Source organism: Marmota monax, unplaced genomic scaffold (assembly GCF_021218885.2).
Source record: "Marmota monax isolate L192 unplaced genomic scaffold, Marmota_monax_Labrador192_F-V1.1 WCK01_AAM20220418_F8-fsc00012, whole genome shotgun sequence".
Taxonomy (NCBI): Eukaryota; Metazoa; Chordata; class Mammalia; order Rodentia; family Sciuridae; genus Marmota; species Marmota monax.
In genome coordinates, this window is record NW_026695227.1 from 4,273,272 (window position 1) to 4,288,767 (window position 15,496).

General features: G+C 35.9%; 1 protein-coding gene across 3 annotated transcripts in view; it reads right to left on the minus strand.

Annotated features, from left to right (window-relative positions):
- Eps8 (epidermal growth factor receptor pathway substrate 8) overlaps positions 1-15,496 on the minus strand; it is a 163,441-nt gene that overhangs the window by 110,639 nt on the left and 37,306 nt on the right. For 2 of the 3 annotated variants that reach the window (XM_046436041.2, XM_046436043.2), the window contains one exon: positions 2,283-2,350. The exons of the other annotated variant lie outside the window; for it this stretch is intronic. The gene's annotated coding sequence lies outside the window, so the exon portion shown is untranslated. The remainder of the gene's footprint in view (positions 1-2,282; positions 2,351-15,496) is intronic. 3 annotated transcript variants of the gene reach the window in all.

Here is a 15,496-nt window from a genome sequence, read left to right on the forward strand (position 1 = left end):
TGACATAATCCCCTGGGCACCTGAACTGGGTTCTGTAGGATGCACTTCTCTTGCTTTCTCATTTAAGCCTAACAATTTTATATATAAGTAACACTATGCCATCTTACAACTATGAAGATGGAGGCTCAAAAAGGTGCATGACTAAAATTTCACAAGTATTAGATGATGAATACTCTAAAATCAAACATTTCTCCTACTTCCTATACTACCTAAATTTAACTAAATAAATAAATAAATAAATAAAAATAATGGTGAATGTTCCCTAGAACTGTCTTTCTGGGCTGATGAGTTGCTTTTTCAGGAAGTCAAAAAAAAATTACTTCCAAAAAACATTTCTCAAAGGTACAAAGGTATCTAATTTGCAACAATATAAGAACACAAAAGTTATCAGATGAAGCAGCCAAGCAACAATTTAGAAGTTCAAGTGGCCACAAAATGAAAACAGTTGATCTGGTTCTAAAGATTAAAGTACATGTTGTCAGACACTGTTAACAGGTCTGAACACAACCTCACCGCCCCCCACCCCAACTAAGAATAACACTAAGTAAACTATGTAAGAAAAATGTAACATTCTCTTCCAGATTAAAAAACAGAAATAGCAGCTGCAGTATTAGAAAAAAAAATAACCAAACCATCTAGCTACAAAGTAATGACTTCCATATAGAATTGAAGATAACCAAATAGCATAGTACATAATGATAATTTCACTAGCAGCTAACCAGTATTTACTCCCAAAACACAGATACTGGAGAAAAATACACTAACCCATTATATTCCATCCTCCTACAGTTTTCATATATTGGATAATAGGGTCCAATGGGTGAATCCCTTTCACTAAATAGTATCCTGGCACCTTAGAAGAGAATATATGAAAAAAACCTCAGCCTAAACAGATTCGCTTAGTGGGTGGATAGAAGACGAATACGATAACAAAAACAAAGGAAGTTCAAAAGAAAACCAAACAAACAAAAATATTGATGAAGATAGAAGAAATACCCAACACCCATTTCATGGTTTTGGTTTTTGTTTTGTTTGTTGCTTTTGTTTTTGATGTTGTTGTTTTTTTGTTTTTTTGTTTTTTAGAGAGAGAGGAGAGAGAGAGAGAAAGAGAGAGAATTTTTTTTTAATATTTATTTTTTAGTTCTCGGCGGACACAACATCTTTGTTTGTATGTGGTGCTGAGGATCGAACCCACGCCGCACGCATGCCAGGCGAGCGCGCTACTGCTTGAGCCACATCCCCATCCCTGTTTTTGATGTTGTTTGTTTCTTATGTTGATTGGTTTGTACTAGGAATTGAACCCAGGGGTACTCTACCACTAAGCTACATCCCCAGACCTTTTTATTTCTTACTTTGTGACAAGGTCTTACTAAATTGCCAAGGTTCTGACTTGAAATCCTCCCAACTCAGCCTTCTAAATCACTGGGATTATAGGCATGCACTGCCATGCCCAGCATCCTTTCCATTTTACTAAAGCATCATTCCACATACATTGAGGTGTCCAGATGAATGGCTCAAACACTAGAGAAGGGAAAAATCAGAAACAGTTTGTTTTTTTTTTTCCCACAGTTAGGAATGCAAAACCACTGAAAATTATGCAAGCAGGTTTTTAACAGCTCATTTTTTAAAATCCATAGATTAAATTCTCTTCAAATATTTTCTAGTAAATAATGTGTAATTCTAAAAGTAACAATGCTTTCAAAATTACACAATTGATTTGGATTTTTTTCTTCTGCTGCTGCTTCTCCCTCTTCCTCATCATCTTCTTCTTCTTTGTATTTACCACTTTATTAAGAAACAACACCTAAGACAGCCCTGTCCCATCGGAACTAGACTATAATAACCTGCAAAATTTTCATGTTTATAAAGACTTTTTGCATGTAAGTGCTAATTTCTATTTAATTTACTATGACAGTTCATAATACTAATATAGGTAACTTATGTTTTCTTTATAAAATACTTTCATATTGGTGATTTCAATTTATTCTCATAATATGTAACCTGGAAGGCAAGCAGAACAAACAGCCTTTTCATTCTCATTTTAAAAACAGACTCACTAACAAAGATGTCAAGGAATCAGGGCCAAGACAACCAAAGCACATCTGCAGTAAGGCCAGTATGGAAAAGGCAGTTCCCAACTCACCCCAGGCTCTCTCACCTGCACTCCTGTGAACAGTATTTTGTGGATAACTGTAGTATTTCCCTAAGCACATGCAAATAAAAAGTTTCCCAAGAAACAAGAGACTTTAAATATATACTAATTTTTCTACAAATGGACTCACCTCAAAATGAAAATGTTTCCCTTCTTATGTTTCTACTTCAATCCAATGAAGGTTGTATTGTAGGTGGCCTGCACATCAAAATAAACAATAAAAGTAAAATACTCATTTTGAGACAAATATGAAAGTAACAATTGCTTTTGCATAATATATATTTCATTCTCCTTTACTTATACTTTTTTCCCTAGATTCAAAATGATATAGATGGAAAAGGGCAAGAAGAAAAAAAATCATGAAAATGAAATAATAACATGGTAATGGCATCTAATTTAATTCTTGCAGTAACCCTGAGAAGTACTGAACAAATAGATTCTAGGAGCTTAAGTAGCATTTGAAGCCATGCGCTTCATTTTGCATCTTAACAACTGTAAGAAAAACAGATGTATTCACTCTTCTTATACATAGCTTTAAGTATTCTCAAATCCAAGACTTCAAATAAACATAGTAACCAGGTTATTTAAGTTGTACAGCCTTTTAACTGTCTATGATATTTATAATGTTATCAGGTACATGTTGACCATCGGGTATTTAAAGAATCCATAATTAGGATAATTTTTAAAAGCTAGGATAGAAGAAAATGTCAATAATAGAACAAGGACAAAGAACCTGAGTTTTAAACCAAAACTGATATCATAACATTTTAAAGAAATGTATAATTAACAGTGCTAGCTTCTTTTTCAAGTCTAGCAGCAATGAAAATGGACTTTGGAGTGGGGAGATCTGGAATTGAATCCCAATTCTTTACAGTTGACAGTCTGAAAATAATAAGGATGAGTATTTCATTCTTCTGTAGATGCTAATAAAATCTCACCTGCCTAAAGGTCACACATATATAAAAACTTTAGCAATGTCATAAAGTAAATTTAAAAGTGATATAGCCAGGTAAGTGTCACATAGTCTATGTGTTAAACATCTTCACTGTGCTCACAGAAAATACCCCCAATTTTAGTTTATAGTTTATATATTCTTTAATGTATAAAAGTTCTGATGCGTTAATAATCAAATCAATCCATAGAAAGTTAAGTACACCAAATTTGAAGTTCAGGCCGGTGTGGTAGTGCACACCTATAATCCCAGCCACTCAGAAGGCTGAGGTAAGAGGACTGCAAGTTCAAAGCCAACCTCAGCAACTTAGTGAGGCTAAGCAACTCTGCAAAACCCTGTCTCTAAATATAATATAAAAAATGCTGGGGATGGACTCAATGGTTAAGCACCCCAAAGAGAGGGGGGAGAGAGAGAGGGTAGGGGAGAAGGAGGAGGAGGGAGGGGGAGGGAGGGGGGAAGGAGGAGAGAAATTTAGAAACTAGTGTTATCAGAGAGAAAAAAGAAAGTAGTAGGTCATAACCACATGAAAAAAATAAAGCCTAAGATGCAAAGAAAAACTTCAGAAGGCATCCTGAGAACATGTGATAGGAAACTATGCAACCAAGCATAGGTCAATAGTCTCCGTGAGTACACAACTCAGAAACATCACAACCCAGAAAACCGCATACTTAATAAGAAAGCTGTATTTTGTTTTAAGATGCTGGGAAAGGCTTGATGCCTGGAAGAAGAACAGAATTATCATCCTGGATGCGGTGGTAGCTGAATGATAGAGTATTTGGTTAATATGCAAGAGGCCCTGGGTTTGATGTCCAGTACTATCAACACCACCAGCATCCCCCCCAAAAAGAAGAAATTATCACTCTAAATAGTTAAAAAATAAATTAAATCCTCATGTGTAAAGGAATGTACTTTACTGATAGCTCTAGGAAATTCACTTACTTGTAATTTGAATAGTATATTACTAGGTAATCTGAAAAATGACATATTAAGTGTAGTTAATGGAGCTAAAATTTTAAAGGCTTAGGTCCCTCAACTAATATCAAGAAAGTATTAAACATGACAGTATAAAGTAAGTCTCTTCCCTCCAAAAGTTTGCAGCTTAACAGAAAACACTACTATATACAAAAATAAATGTTAATGTCATTTTGTTCTATAACAGAGGAATCAGTGAGAGACATTAGATGTTTGGTTGTCTCTCTCTCTCGATACATTACAAGCTATTGATACACAATGCCTAGATACTTTAATTCAGTGAAATTATAAAATGTGACATTAAGAAGGCTGGAAAAATGGTTTAGGAGGCTGAGGCAGGAGGATCTTGAGTTCAAAGCCAACTTCAGCAATGGTGAGGTGCTAAGCAACTCAGTGAGACCCTGTCTCTAAATAAAATACAAAATAGGACTGGGGTTGTGGCTCAGTGGTACAGTGTTTGCCTGGCATGTCTGAGGCACTGGGTTTGATTCTCAGCACCACATATAAATAATTGAATAAAATAAAGGTCCATCTAAAAATAAAATAAAGGTCCACTAAAAATATATATTTAAAAAAATTTTAAAGGAGGCAAGAACATATGAAACAGAAGCAATAACATGTATAACAAAGGCAAAGCTCTGTAACATGGATGAAAATAAACATCAGAGGTACCCGCTTCCCTGTCAACAAACACAGAGAGCTTACTATGCAGGATTCTGTTCCAGGTACCTGATGTGTGAACTCACTCCATCCCAACAACCTTGGAAACCAGGCTCCATTAATACCCTGATTAATACCCTCCATTAATACCTGTCATATATAAATAAATAAATAATAACAGATAAGAGAATTAAGGCACACAGATATTAAGTAACTTGTCCAAAGTGGCAATGGTAAGTGAAAACCAAAACAAAAAAACAGGAAGTTTGGCTCCAGAGTTCACGTTCTTAACTTACTTGTAAGTTAATCCTTGTTCCTAAGGATTAACCAAATAACTAATGATGTCATTGTCTTTATAGTATTTCTCAAAGCACATCACATAATTTTTAAGCCATTATTTAAAATGTTTCTTATTCCTTCAAAACCAATTATTTTCAAATTTCACTCATGTTTAGGATTTGGCCCCATAAAAATTCCTCTATAGTCTACAAATATTTTTCACAAATATATCAAAAATTTTCCAATGTCTCCTGCCATTAAAAACTCAGAATTTAACTCTAGATAGGGCAGAGGGGTTGGAGGGAAAGGGAGGGGGCAAGGAGTTAGAAATGATGATGGAATGTGATGGTCATTTTTACCCAAAGAACATGTATGAAGACACAAATTGTTGTGAATATACTTTGTACACAACCAGAGATATAAAAAATTGTGCTCTAGATGTGTAATAAGAATTGTAATGCATTCCACCCATACATGAAGAAGAAGAAGAAGAAGAACAAGAAGAAGAAGAAGAACAAGAAGAAGAAGAAGAAGAACAAGAAGAAGAAGAAGAAGAAGAAGAAGAAGAAGAAGAAGAACAACAACAACAACAACTACTCAGAATCTGCAAAAGAATCAAGGACACCCAATTTTCTCTTTTGCAAACCACACAATTTTGTAAACAAACATTAAAAGAAAGTAGGTTTTCATGAAAATATTTCAGAAAATAACCAGAGATAAAATTAACAACATATCATAGTTTGCAATCCTAAGTATCTAGGCTTAACAACCAGCATCAAACAAAGAAAAACAACTACATATTGTATGTCTCCTCTGTGAAGAAGAAATACCACCCTGTGGCAGGAAGTAAGGAGAAGGGAAGCGAAGAATGAAACAAAAGAAAGAAGAGGAAGAAAGGGGCAGGGAGAGGGAAGAAAGAAAAAGGAAGAAGATGTACCCGAATTTGGTTACACCTCTACATCTTTCTAACTTTGTTTCAAACACACACACACACACACACACACATACACACAGACACACACACACACACAAAACACAGGACAGAAGGACATGTTAAATTACTACAGAGGTGATCAGCATGACCTTGCTGTAGGAAATTCCACAGGCCAAACCAGTTTCTTCAATAAATAAACCTCAAGAATATAAAGGTGTTACAGTTTGGATGTGGAATGCCCCCAAAGCTCAGATGTTGAAAACACAGCCATCAAATGCCACAAGGGTCAGAGGTGGGGCTTTCAGGAAATGACTTGATCTTGAGAATTGTAGTATTATCAGTGGATTAATTCATTTGATAGATTAATACTTTGAATGGCCTACAGGGTGGTCACTGTGGGCATATAGAGCATGCCTGAAGGATGCAGCCTCCTGGGGGGTCTGGCCTTGGGGACTATATCTGTCCAGCTGCCATGAGCTGAGAAGCTTTCCTCTTCAATACTCTTCCACCATGATGTATGTGTCTTCCGCAAGGCCAGCCTACCAGGAATGAAATCCTCTGAAACCAGGGGCCAAAATGAATCTTTCCTCCTCTAAGTTGTAACTGTGAATATGTGAAAAGCTGACTAAAGAGGAATACTTATATGTTAAGAGTCATTAAAAAACATATTAGTGAATCATAAAGAGTATTTTCTGGACCTTGATTTAAACAAAATGTGAAAAGAAGACTTTTATGAAACTACTGGCAAACTGAACATTTACGAAATGTTCAATAATATTAAAGAATTATTAACTTTTAGTTTGGGGTATAACAATGAAATTAAGTCTTTTAAAAGTATTTTTATCTTTAGAATAACAAACTGATATATTATAAGGAAATAGTATGTCTGAGATTTGCTTGGCTTCACAAGAAAGGAAAGAAAATGGGGAAATATGATGAAAAAATTTAGTCAAGAATTAACATCTGTTGAAGCTAGATATGGCTACATAAAGATTTGTTATATTGGTTTTTTTCTGATTTCTTTATTTACTTACTTACTTATTCATTCATAATATATACTAAGAATTGAACCCAAGCTGCTCAGCCACTGAGCCACATCTCCAGCCCTTTTTATTTTTTATTTAGAGATAGGGTCTCACTAAGTTGCTTAGGGCCTCACTAAGTTGATGAGGCTAGTTTTGAATTTATGATCTTCCTGCCTCAGCTTTCTGAGCTTCTGGGATTACATGAGTATACCACCACACCTGGTTCTGTTTACTTTATATATGTAAAATTTTCCACATAATAAATTTTTTAAAAAACTAAGAAATATGATACAACAAAAAAATGGTATCTCAAGTATTATAATAGAAATGTTTTTAAAGAACAATTTAAAATATAACAGCATGTTCCCATAAGGAAAAAATATTTTAACTAAATAATAATACTAACCAAAGTTTCAACTCGATTATTTTTCTCAGTAGCTTACCTAAACTGTTATATTTTTTAAGTAATAGCAGATCTCTTTATTAAATAATGCTAGTACAGTGAAAACAGCAATTTGTTTGAAAAGTACTGACTGTTTAAAACTATTAGCAAATTGCTAGACTTTAGGGTTGTTTTTAACTTACAAAGTATTTTATTCATTGCTACTAACATCAAAAACACATTATGATGAGTTAAATGGTAAATTATACCTTATATTCCTCAAGTTTGGAAAACGCCATTTATAATTTATTATATTATGAAGCCTGCTAAGTGAGAAAATTGAATACAGCATAAAAGGGCAAAAAGAACAAAGGTCTGAAGTTCAATTTTGACTCTACCACTTATTACTTAATATTATTTCAAGAAAAGTTTTTCTTCCTCATCTTCAAAATAATGAAAATAACTGCTTCCATCCAATGTTGTAAATACTTAAATGTGGATAATTAACAGTAAATTTCATGTTTTAATCCTTTATATAAATTATAGTTATATATATTACATATATAAATGTTTATATACATATTTCCCAACATTGCTCCTGGTAATGTTTAGTACATAATATTAAATGTTCTCATTGTCAACATCCAATCATTGCTCTGGTAGTTAGCATTATTTTTATGCTTGCCAATATTAGACTTGCTTCTCAAATGCCAACACTTCCTGAGGATGTAAATTGTCATTCAGAAACACATCCACTCTCATGGTTAATAAGGCCTTCTGAGCATTTCAGCAAGTAGTGTTTATATAATCACCAAGGTTTCTGCTTGTAACTCCTATTCACCTAAGTTGTAAATCTTGCAGATAAATACCATAAGAAAAGTTTAAAACTCAGCTTCTTTCAGTTAAATACCCAAAGTGATATCATCATTGTGATATCATCTACCATGAGCCCTCTCCAGAGGCTTCCTTCCAACTCACCTGATGCTCAAGGGCATTTTGTATGTATCTTAAAGCATTTATCATGTTGTATCAGTCATTTGTTTACATATTTGTCTCACAGTTGGAATATAAACTCCAAAAAGAGAGACTTTTTTTCTTTCCTTCCTTCCTTTCTTTCTTTCTTTCTTTCTAACAATAATAATAATAATAATAGTAATAATAATAATATCAACACCTGCAAAGTGGCAGATGGTGGGACTTTGCTGAACCCAGGTAGAGCATACACCTTTATTCCAAGGACTTCTGAATCAAGTCAGCTATTTGGTCATGGTTTGAGTGTGTCCCACAGAAGTTCATGTATTGGAAATTTGATCCCTAGTGTGATGGTTCTGAGAAGTGGTGTACCTTTAAAAGGTGGAGTTCATTGAAAAGTAATTAGGTCACTGGGGATACCACCCTTAGAGGATTAATGCTGGGTTCATGGAATGAGTTGGTTGTTCTCAAGAAATTGAGCTGTTCTAAAAGAATAAGTCTGTCCCCTGAATCTCAGGTTTCCTGTCTCATCAAATGATCACTTATGCAGGTACTATCATCATTGTGATATCATCTACCTTGAGGCCCTCTCCAGAGGCTGACTCTAAGTGCTGCCTGGTATTGAAATTTCAGCTTCCAAAATTATGAGATAAATAAACCAGTATATTTTATAAAGTATCCAGCCTCAGGTTCTTGGTTACAGTACTAGAAAATGGAGTCATACAAAATTAAGTATTCCATAGTTAAACACTCAGTGATGGATCTAGTTCTAACAAATCTGGGACTAAAATCTGAAGAGACTTATAATTTGGTCTTATCATTTTCCCTTACTCCATATAAGACACATCTTCTGCAGATCACTCTTACTTAGCACAGGCTATATCCCTGGATTACTCTTCAAAGCCTAGAACCTTCCATCGACAATAGCTAACACTACAGAGAGCACTTTACATGACAGGTACTATACTAAACACATTATATATCTTAGTTCATGTGATCTTTACAATAACCTGTGAGTATACATTATTCCCTTTTTACAAGTGAAGATGCTGAGGTTTAAGGAGGTAATGAAACATGTTCAAAGTCTCAATTCATAGAGAAAAAACAGCAGTTGAGTCAGGTCTGACTGACTGTAGAGTCCACTCCATCACCAAGTCTCTTGAACAGAAGGTATCATTATTAATTCTAGGTGTCAAATTGTACTGTACTAGGGACTATCTAGAGAGTTAGTAAAGCACTATTTCTGGGTGTGTCTGTGAGGGTATTTCCAGAAGAGAAAGGTATGTGAGTTAGTGGACTGGATGAGGAAATCCTACCCTGCCTGTGGGTGGGCACCATCCAATCATCTGGGAACCCACATGGAACAAAAAGATGGAGGAAAAGCAAATTTCTTGCTATCTCTTGCAGAGCCACAACACCCATTTTCTCCTGCCTTGGATGTCGGAACTCCAGGTTCTCTTGCTCTTGGCCAGTGGGCCTTGCACCAGCAGCTCTCAGGGCTCTTGGGCCTTTATCCTTAGACTGACTGTTGGCTTCGCTGGTCCTGAGGTTTCTAGATTGGACTGAACTTTGGATCTCCATTTGTAAATAGAGACTGGTCAGCATCCATAATCTCTTGAACCAATTCCCCACATAAATTCCCTTTCATCTATCTCTTTCTCTGTACATCTTGTTGGTTCTCTCCCCCTCCACCTCTCCCTCTCTTTCCCTAATATAGAAGGCTACTAGTAAACAAAGCTTTTCAAAGAAGGCTTTAAAGGTCCCTTGAGGTCACTTTAGATGTTTTAATGAGCTTTTAAAAAGTAATGTTGGTATCCTTATGGGAGTTCATCAGTTTTTCCTCTTCTGTTCTCTGATACACAGAGAACAGTAACTAAGAGAAGTTACTCTGATATGGCAGCAGACAAAGTTGAGGATGAAAATCATGCTCAAAGAAAGAAACCTGAGCAGTTTAAAAAACTTATGAACAAAGACTCAGAAAAATTTCAAACTGGTAGATACACAATGTTATTGCATAAAGGATAAGACTACAGCCTATGGCTAAAATTTATAGAAAGCTTAAAAACTACAGAACACACAGAAGTACACGTGCTAAATACACTGAATGGGAAGTTCCTGAAGTACAAAGCTGCTACCAAAACACAGATGTCATGACACTGAAATTTTCATTAATGCCGGTGGAAACAGGATGAGCTAAGGAATAAAATTGGTTTTCCCCATTAAATCTCAGCTCTGTAGATTACTTCGTGACTTTAAGAAAGGTACTTATTAACTATTCTGAACTTCAATTTCCATGTCTGTAAAATAAAAATAATAATACCTCCCCTGAAGGAAAATTAAAAGATTCACAGTTCGTGCATCATTTTGTCCACAAGCATTAGGTAAAACACATTAATGTGGACCGGTAACAAAAAAGGAAAAGTTAACATGGTGTGGGGGGCTGGAGTTATGGCTCAGTGGTAGAGTGCTCGCCTAGTATGCACGAGGCACCGAGTTCAATCCTCAGCACCACATAAAATAAATAAATAAATAAAGGTATTGTGTTTAAAAAAAAAAAAAAAAGATGATGGAGCTGGGGATGTGGTAGAGTGCTTGCATAGCATGTGTGAGGCACCGGGTTCGATCCTTAACACCACATAAAAATAAATAAATAAATAAAATCTTCTGCTTCCTCCTCATTTAACTAGTCCTGAAAGTAATCAATTGAGTGCAGACACTGTTCTAGGTGCATGCATACTATGACAAACCAGAAATAGACTAGTGAGTAAAACTGACCAGAACAACAACAGCTAATATTTGACAAGTTGGTAGCAGATATTTGTTGCTTAGAATGCTGTTCAAAAGGGTTCGCATGTTCAAAAGGGTTCACTTGTCTCTTTTTAAGTGGTAGACTCTTAAATGAGAGGCTCTTTTTTTAAGTGTTTTACATGCTTAATAATTTAGTTCTTACAACAAATTCTTGGAGGTTAATAATAATACCATCTTATATTAGAGGTGAGAAAATTGAAACATGGGGATTTTAACCACTTGCTAATTCGCATATGGCTACTCAGTGATGAAGGCTGTTTTCAAATTGGAGAAGATAATTACAACAGTATGACAAATGCTGTTGTCATACTCCATTTGTAAATAGAGATATTTAGGGTAGGGGAAGGTCAACAACCACACATATAAGTACACTGGGCAGTAATGGAGAGTATAAGTAAATATTTTAAAAATTCTTTTGTGGACTCAACTGAACACTCAACTATCCACTGTTTCCAACATTATTTATAGAGGGAAAACTCTTCCTGTTTCAGAGAACTGGTTTTAAATGAACAGCTTTAAACCCACCTCACTGCTCATTACAAGCTAAGTTAATCATTCAACAAACTTCAGTTTCCTCATCTGAGAAACAAAAGGACAGAATAGATCAGGTCAGGTCATCAAATACCTGGCATTTGCACGGCCACTCCCCATTCCGAGAGCCATAAAGAACATCAATACTGATTGTTACACTCTTTAATGCTGAACCTCAAGTGTGGAAATCCTCAACAGTGCTCCAAACAGCAACTACTAATTTATAAAGTGGGCTTTGACGTGGAAACCATGTATTACCTCTGCATTAGAAAAGCTCTATGTACCTCACCCCCCAAAAAGATCCTGTCTCCCATAGAAAAAGAGATCACTTCTATCAGGTGAGCTAGCAAAATACAAAGCTCTCATTATCCTCCTTCAAATTTTTACAAATACACAAAGAGAGGGTAAGTAACATCACTGTCCCCAATTTTTGAATTGTCATAGACCATAAAGAGAATAGCTTAGGTTCTCCACCTCTGATAGAAACATCCACAGCTTTTATATTTGGTTTCCCCCATACATAGAAGTTTAAAACAACAAATGATGAATGACCAGGGCAAATACATAAACTGGTTTCATTATTAAGTTGAATTACCATCATGCAATAAATGCTGTCATGCCATAAAGCCTCACCAAGCCATTGTGGCAATGACTCAAGGGTGACACCATTTGCTGTAACACATATGTTTTACCTGATGTTTCACCTTCAACTAATACTTTTTATTGGAGAAAAAGAAGCATCACACAGTTATACAATAGGGTCAGTAAAGGTCTTTTTGAAGTGAACCTGTCTACACCAGTCTCTTAACCAGATGTCTCATTTGGTGACACATATAATAAATAATTAATTCTTTCTTGAAGCAGCAGCTGTGCAGAGATTCTCTGGAGTTCAGCTGCCCTCAATAATAGTAGCAGGTGGAGGGATTGGTCCTTTACTGCTTGCTTTCCTTCTAGTCTATCCCAACCACATGTATAAGTGAACAAGTAGAATGTCAGACCCAGGCTGCTATCTGCCTAAAAAAAAACATTTCTTTTTGATGTTCTAGTTTATTCCAAATAGAACCTGATCTTCCCCACAAGTTGACCCTTCAAAGTTTCTCATGAGGCTTCCTTTCTCCTTGTCATTCTAGCATTGCCTCCCCCTCCTCCTTATCTCACTCCCCATCACCTCATGCCTGGATTGTTAAAATAAGTACATCAGATCTTTCTACTTCAAATAACTTCCACTTCTAACCAATCCTCTTTTTCTGAGGCCCAACTTTTCCCTTGCTGCCTCTCTGGGAATCGATAATGGCAACGTAGGAGGTCACATAATCGGAAGCAGCATTAGCTTACTGAATTCCAGGCCCAATTACTCCCCTAACAAATCTAAGCAACTCAATTTAGCTTCCTGGAAAACAAGAGTCCTGCATTACCAGAGCTCTGGGAATCTCCTACTTAATGAACAATACGTCTCCTATCTGGAATTCATGGTCCTTCAAGATCTGTCTAGTGAAAGTCACCTAAAATCATCCCCCAAAGCATATTTTCCTACTCTCAGCTACTGTTTGTCTCACTAATTCCTCCTTCTAAAATGATTTAACCCACCCCTCTTAACTGAAAAGTCCTCCAACAGAAGAGTAAACAAGGGAAAGTCTTCTTCATCCTTTTCTGGCATTTTCAAACTCTCCATAATTGAATGCAATTCAGGGGGGAAAAAATGAAATTTCCCAAATGAGAACTACAAAGCAAACTTATCTCAATAAACAATGCCTAACCTAGTAAACTTCAATAACATATCCTCTTTCTTCCTAGAGATTTTATTTGCTATGCATATTTGGCCCCATTAACTTTAAAGCTTAACCTGTGTAAGCAGTGGCTCCAAAGTAAGAACTCAGTAGCTAATGGACTGATTTTATTTTGGTTCTCTGAAGTGTGCAGTCTAATTTGTTAATGCCTGATTGAAGTGGATATTGTATATAGTTAATGTGGTTATGCAAAAGTACTTAATCTTAGTATGTTAACAACCTCATCCCCCATTTCCTAAAGGCTCAGCTTATTTTTAAATGTCAAAACACATTATTTTATGAGGAGCAGATTAGTTCCAATAGCACCAATGCAGTAATTTTATGTTAAATTATTTTTGTGAACTGCTCTAAGAACCCCCCAGTCAACATTTTCAAAGCTGTATTAGTAAGAAAGTGGCAAGAAATAAGAACTCAGGAGGAGCTCCCAAGACATTTTCCTCCTCCCCAGAGGTCAATCAGCTTACAAGAAGAAAAATCAGTAGTATATAGATAACATCCATCTCTCCAGAATCTGCAGTAACTTTGATATTAAGAAGGACAAATAGTTATATTTAAGAACAAAAATAGTGTCTTATGCCGGGCTTGCCTGTAATCCCAGCCACTTGGGAGGTTGATACAGAAGGACTGTGAGTTCAAGGTCAGCGTCAGCAAAAGCGAGATGCTAAGCAACTCAATGAGACCCTATCTCTAAATAAAATACAAAATAAGGCTGGGGATGTGGCTCAGTGGTAAAGTGCCCCTGAGTTCAATCCCCAGTACCCCCCCCACCAAAAAAAAAAACCTAATCCAATTTTCCCTAATCCAGTTGACCTATGCTTTTTCTCTTTCATTTACATTTCCTCCTTGTAGAAGTGAGAACATCCATTGCCTCACCCACCCCCCACCAAAAAAAAACCTAATCCAGTTTTCCCAGTTTTCATAATGGAATGCTAACCTTGACACGAGCTAATCCAGAAAAGATATGTTCTTCTCTTCCTTCCATACCACAAAAGATCAGCACCTCATGCACTTACAAATACAAAATAAGTATCTTAGTATGTTAACAACCTCATTCCCCATTTCCTAAAGGCTCAGCTTATTTTTAAATGTCAAAACACATTATTTTATGAGGAGCAGATTAGTTCCAATAGCACTGTTATGTTTCAACTCTTGACAAAAGCAAATACTAAGACAGTTGATAGATGAGAGCAGCTTCAGATTTGAGTACATTTTAGAATTCAGATTTTCAGACTGGGATGCTTTACCTGTAAAGTTTATGCAAATATTTCAAAGTCTAAAAATTCTGAAATCTGAAACACTTCTGGCCCAGGCATTTCAGATAAAGTACAGTACGCAAGAAAGAAAACCTAAGAAGATTACCATTAGACAGGGACGAGAGGTGGGAGGGAATGGGAGAGAGAAGGGGAATTGCACAGAAGATGGAAGGAGACCCTCATTGTTATACAAAATTACATATAAGAGGATGTGAGGGGAAAGGGGGAAAAAGAGAGAAAGAGAAATGAGTTATGGTAGATGGGGTAGAGAGAGGTGATGGGAGGGGAGGGGGATAGGAAGGGGATAGGAAGGGCAGCAGAATACAACAGACACTAGTATGGTTGTATGTATAAACGTGGCTGTATAACCAATGTGATCCTGCAATCTGTACACATGGAAAAATAAGAATTCATGCCCCATTTGAATCAAATGTATGATATGTCAAGATCATTGTAATGTTTTGTGCAACTAATTAAAAAAAAAAAGAAAGAAATTCTAAGGCCCATGTAAATTTTTCAAGATCTATAACAGTGTTCTCTCTTAGAAGAACTGAATTTAATATAACTGAACAATATTACTTTCATTGCTCACAGAATGTATTGATTACTTGACTATTAAAGATTATACCTTAGGGGCTGGAGATATAGCTCAGTTGGTAGAGTGCTTGTATTGCCTGCACAAGGCTGTGGGTTCAATTCCCAGCAAAACCACCACCACCACAACAACAACAAAAAAGATTATGCCTTAGGCTCTCATTGAAGATCAACTTAAGAAATGAGTACTTAAAA